This window comes from Peromyscus maniculatus, chromosome 1 (assembly GCF_049852395.1).
Source record: "Peromyscus maniculatus bairdii isolate BWxNUB_F1_BW_parent chromosome 1, HU_Pman_BW_mat_3.1, whole genome shotgun sequence".
NCBI lineage: Eukaryota > Metazoa > Chordata > Mammalia > Rodentia > Cricetidae > Peromyscus > Peromyscus maniculatus.
The window spans coordinates 20,760,483-20,765,866 of NC_134852.1; the positions used below are offsets into that span (position 1 = coordinate 20,760,483).

Below are 5,384 nucleotides of genomic sequence, written 5' to 3' on the forward strand. Positions count from 1 at the left end.
CCATGGTAAATGAAAACCATATGAGAAAGTGAGAAGGGGAGGAAGCAGAGAGCTAGGGAGGTCCACGGAGATCCACAAAGATACCCCCCCAAAAGACTGCTGGCAGTGGTCGAGAGACGGCAGGAATTGACCTACTCTGGTGATGGGATGGCCAGACACCCTGATAGTTGTGCCATAAACCCCATCCAAGGACTGAGGAATCTGGATGCAGACATCCACGGCTGGGCCCCTGGTGGAGCACTGGGAGTCTAATTAGTGAGAAAGAGGAGGGTTTATATGAGTGAGAATTGTTGAAGCCAAGGTTGGATAAATCACAGGGACAAATAACCAAATGAATGGAAGCACAGAATCTATGAACCAAAGGCTGAGGGGCCCCCAACTAGATCAGGCCCCCTGAATGGGTGAGACAGTCATTTGGCTTGAGCTGTTTGGGAGGCAGCTGTGTGTCAGTGCTGGGTTCTGGGCTTGTTGCATGAGTTGGCTGTTTGAATCCTGGGACTTATGTATGGACACTTGGCTCGGTCTGGGACGGGGGGGAATGGACCTCCCTGGACTGAGTCTACCAGGTCGATCCCGGTCCTCGGGGGAGACCTTGATCTGGAGGAGGTGGGAATGGGGAGTGGGCTGGGGGGAGGGGGAAGGGGGCGAGAGGGGGGAACAGGGGAATCTGTGGCTATTATGTTGAACTGAATGGTGTTGTAAAATAAAATAAAAAAGGCGCTTGAACCACAGCCTGGTGATATGAGCCTTATCCCTGAAACCCACATGGTTGAAGGAGAGAACTGACTCCCACAAATTGTCCTCAGACATCCACACATGCACAATGGTGTAGATGTAACCAACCGTCTTATTAAATAAGAAACACAGAACCAATGTAAAAGAGAAAGCCAAGAGATCAGAGCTCAGAGCTAAAATCTCACCCTTCCTTCTGTGGTGGTCTTAGCTCTCCAAAAAAGAGCTACTTCCTGTGTGTCCGTCTTTTAATAGTCTTTTTGTTCTGCCTTCTCATTGGTTGTAAACCCAAACCCGTGACTGCCTCCTCACTGTCTGTATGTACAGCTCCCCCAGGTCTTAAAGGCATGTGTCTCCAATGCTGGCTGTATCCCTGAACACACAGAGTTCTACCTAGCTCTTCTACCAAGTGCTGGGATTAAAGGCGTGTGCCACCACTGCCACACTCTTGCTATGGCTCTAATAGCTCTGACCCCCAGGCAACTTTATTTATTAACATACAATCAAAATCACATTTCAGTACAATTAGAATACCACCACATTAGAGACACTGCAGCCACCGCCAGGACAAGCAATATGTAAAGAAGCCAGTGAGCCACAAGTTATGTGGCAAGGTATAGATTTATAAAAATGGGTTAATTTAAGATATAAGAACAGTTAGCAAAAAGCCTGCCATGGCCATACAGTTTATAAGTAATATAAGCATCTGAGTGATTATTTTATACGTGGATTGTGGGACTGCGGGGCTTGGTGGATACTGGAGAGGAGCCCTCCAGCAACAAATGGCGCCCAATGGCTTGAGTTTCCACCTTAAACCTGAGAATATTTAATAACCAATTCTAAACAGAGCCAAAACCAGGTTCCTACTTCATGTCTCATATCAGCAGCTAGACTCTACAAAACACAGGTTTGAACACTGGCAGGTTCCTGGCATGTGCGTTTGACAGACAATATGGCAGGAATGAGGCGTCTGCCAGTGGCACATTACCCTGTGTGATACATTTAGTCTTTACTAGTATTAAAAAAAAAAGAGGTTTCTGGGCTACATGCTGCTTTGATAAAAGCATAGACCTACTATTTCTGAGACTTGATGACTGCCAGAGCTGGAGAAAACGTACCACCGCCATGTTTAAAAGCTGAAGGGGGAGGAGCCAGCAGCCACAGCACCATTTCAGGCTTAGAAGGCTATAGTTTAAAGCAATAGGTTCACAATAAGGCTGATTCAGATAAAATAGTATATAATACATGTAAAAATGTACGTAGACTTAAAAGAAAAAAATAAAAATATATCATTATATAAACAAATAGTATCTAAAAATAAATTGTTTAAAAAAACAGTAAAGGTAATAAGCCATGTAAAGATGGCTATCACACAAAAATGTCTGGATTATGTTGTCTTTGAAATTCATAACTAAAGAAAAACATTTGATTGTAAAAGCTGTTCAGTTATGCCAAAATGTAAAGTTTAAAGGTACCTTGACTTCAAAATTTGGATATAAGGATATGTTACTTTAAAAAAGAGGGTCTGCCTTTGTTTCCACAGAAAGCCAGAGGCTATGGATTCATTCTAGATTAAGATACATCAGGTTTGACCAGCCAAGACCCCCTAAAAGGTCTCCGATGACACTATGGCCCAGATAATCTAACATCCAGAACGGTTTCAAGGCAAGTGACTCCCACAATACAGCCTCAAGGACTACCCCGTAGGCCTAAAATTTTCTTTGCGTCCCCATAAGATACATTGCCCCCCTCCAGCAGGAAGTAGTAAGAGATGCTACGCCCATATTCCCAAATATACCAAGCTGGCTTTAGAGGTGGAATTGGCTCACTCCCCATCTAAAACCAGACATATTGCTTAAAAAAAATGGTTAAGAGATTCTTGTGTCCCAAATCAGAAGAGCCCTCTGGTGTGGGACAGAAAAAAAAACATTATTTTTATTTAAAACAGGTTGATTATAAATACGATCTCTTTCTAAAAAAGAAAAGGGGATATGATATAGATACATATGATACAGAGATGATAAGATAAAACGGTAGATTAATGAACCTACTTTTAAAGAACAACTTGTTTAAAATGTTTTACATTGGTATAGATTTTAGTTTATGTTTAAAATGTTTTACATTGGTATAAATTTTAGTTTATTGATACAAACTTGAAGTTAATTTTGTTATAATATATATATATATATATATATATATATATATATATATATTTCTATTCTTGTTTGAGGTATTATGTTTATGTAACTCATTTAAAATTGTAATGGATAATTAAGAAATAGATTAATAATTGGTCATCTATGATAATCATATTTGTGGCCATGTTAGTTAAGTCTTCTAGGTATACATAGATATATTTCAGATAGATAGGTAATCTTCAAACACTTCATAGACCTAGGGAATATGGCATTTAAATAACTTAAAATTCTGTTGACATGAGACACAATTGCTCCTGGCTGTGCCAATTTGATCCTGAGAGAATGTTGGGCTTCTAAGACATTTCCATTTGGAAGTTTGTCTTCTTGGCACAAAATGGCCTACTGGGCAAAGAACTGCCCTTGCCTTGACGGCTGACAGTACGAATGCAATACTGTCCTTTCTGGACAAGCGGGACACAAGGAAAGCGACCACAGTACTCTGCCAAGACAGGGTAAGATGGTCTTTCAGAATTCCTGCTTATGAAAATGGTCTGTCATATACTCTAGGCCTGTAGGCAATTTGAATGCACCAACAATGCTGAGAAACATTAGGTGACTGTCCAGGCTGCCAGCTGTCTTGGTCTACTCTTACAAGATTCCCGAAAGTTGCTTACATCCTTCTACCATTTCTCAGGTACCATTATGTTCCTTCTCAGGTATTTGATGTGGTTAAAGACTAGATAGTTGTAATTTCCTCAGTTATTATAAAAGATAAGTTAGATATAAAACCTTAAACTCACAAATATAAGATAGATAGGACATCTTCTTTAATATTGTAACTGTAATTCTTGCTCGCGTTTTGTTATATGTAATTTTACCATGTTAAAGTTAAAACCTTCCTTTTAAAAAAAAAAGAAAAGGGAAAGTACTGTGGATATCTCTCTATATAAATAAAACACTGATGGCCAGTGACCAGACAGGAAGTATAGGTGGGACAAAGAGAGAGGAGAATTGGGAAAACAGGAAGAAGGGGGAGAGACACTGCAGCCACTGCCAGGACAAGCAACATGTAAAGATGCTGGTAAGCCACAAGTGACATGGTGAGGTATAGATTTATAAAAATGGGTTAATTTAAGATATAAAAACAGTTACCAAAAAGCCTGCCACGGCCATACAGTTTATAAGTAATATAAGCGTCTGAGTGATTATTTTATATGTGGATTGTGGGACTGCAAGAAGCCCTTCGGCAACACAATGGCATTTGTGAAACCCCATACACACACACACACACACACACACACACACACACACACACACTAAATTAATGAATATAATATCTGAACACATGCAATTGAAAAATATAAAAATAAAGGATAGATGATCATTTATAACTATATAATATATCATACAAGAATTGATTTTTCTAAGTGAAAAATACATTAAATGAAAATCAGATTGCATCTGGTTGTCCATAAAATTCTTGACATCACACTGAGTAAAATTTTAAAACATTGGTTTTTAATATTTTAAGTTTCATGCAAATATATATCTCTGTGTGGGTATTGCATACATGAATGCAGTGTCTGGGGATGCCAGAAGAGAGTGCTAGACCCCTGGATATGGAGTTACAAGACCTTGAGGGAAACCTGGCATGATTGCTGGGAACCAAACTTGGACATCTGCAAGAGTAGTACACAACTAAACCATCCTTCTTGTCCCACACTGAGTAAATTTTAAACAGCTGTGACCCACAGATTTAGCTTTTAAACATGCAACACAGATCTCTGTTCTTGCCTTGATTTCAAAATATAAAATTGGTGGTCCAGATTCCACTCACCGTCACCTTGGATAAATGCAGGAAGACATTCATCAAAAGTCTGTTGATTGTTCAAAAGGTGAAAATGTTTTCTTATATGATAGTAAGATATAACAACATCTCTTGGATTCCTGATGACATAGATAACCTAAAAGAGAAAGTTTATTAGAAATGTGTGTCTTCACTTCAGCACTGCATATTGCCACACATCCTGAACCAAACTTAAACAAAGCCACAACACACATGTGGAGGTCGAAGGATGAGCTGTACCTTTTCCCTACATCTGTGACCCTCTCAATGTAAGGTTGCCTTCTCTTCCATTATTTCCTTAACTCTGAGATAGAGGATGCCAAGTTGATCTTCCATCTGAGAAAGTTTACATAGCTGCCTCTGACATGCATGGTTCACTGTTAGAAGAACAGTTGAGGGGCTACAAAAATGCCTCCGTGGTTAAAGCAGGGTTTCTCAACCTGGGTCCCCCAAGACCATCAGAGAACACAGATATTTATAGTGTGATTCACAACAGTAGCAAAATTATAGTTATGAAGTAGCAGTGAAACTAATCTAGTGGGTGGAGATCACCACAACATAGGAACTGTATTAAAAGGCCTGAGCATTGGGAAAATTGAGAACCACTGCTTCAAATGTTTGCTGCATAAAAAAATGAAGATTGTAGTTTGGATCCTCAGAAACCCACA

The 5,384-nt window shown here is 39.6% G+C and overlaps 1 protein-coding gene and 1 long non-coding RNA gene across 3 annotated transcripts in view; one reads left to right on the top strand and one right to left on the bottom strand.

The window, feature by feature from the left end:
- The window catches only part of LOC143266763 (uncharacterized), a 230,770-nt gene that overhangs the window by 195,395 nt on the left and 29,991 nt on the right, over positions 1 to 5,384 (top strand). The window lies entirely within an intron of this gene.
- LOC143273128 (3-beta-hydroxysteroid sulfotransferase-like) overlaps positions 1 to 5,384 on the bottom strand; it is a 291,023-nt gene that overhangs the window by 13,656 nt on the left and 271,983 nt on the right. The gene's annotated exons all lie outside the window — the stretch shown is intronic.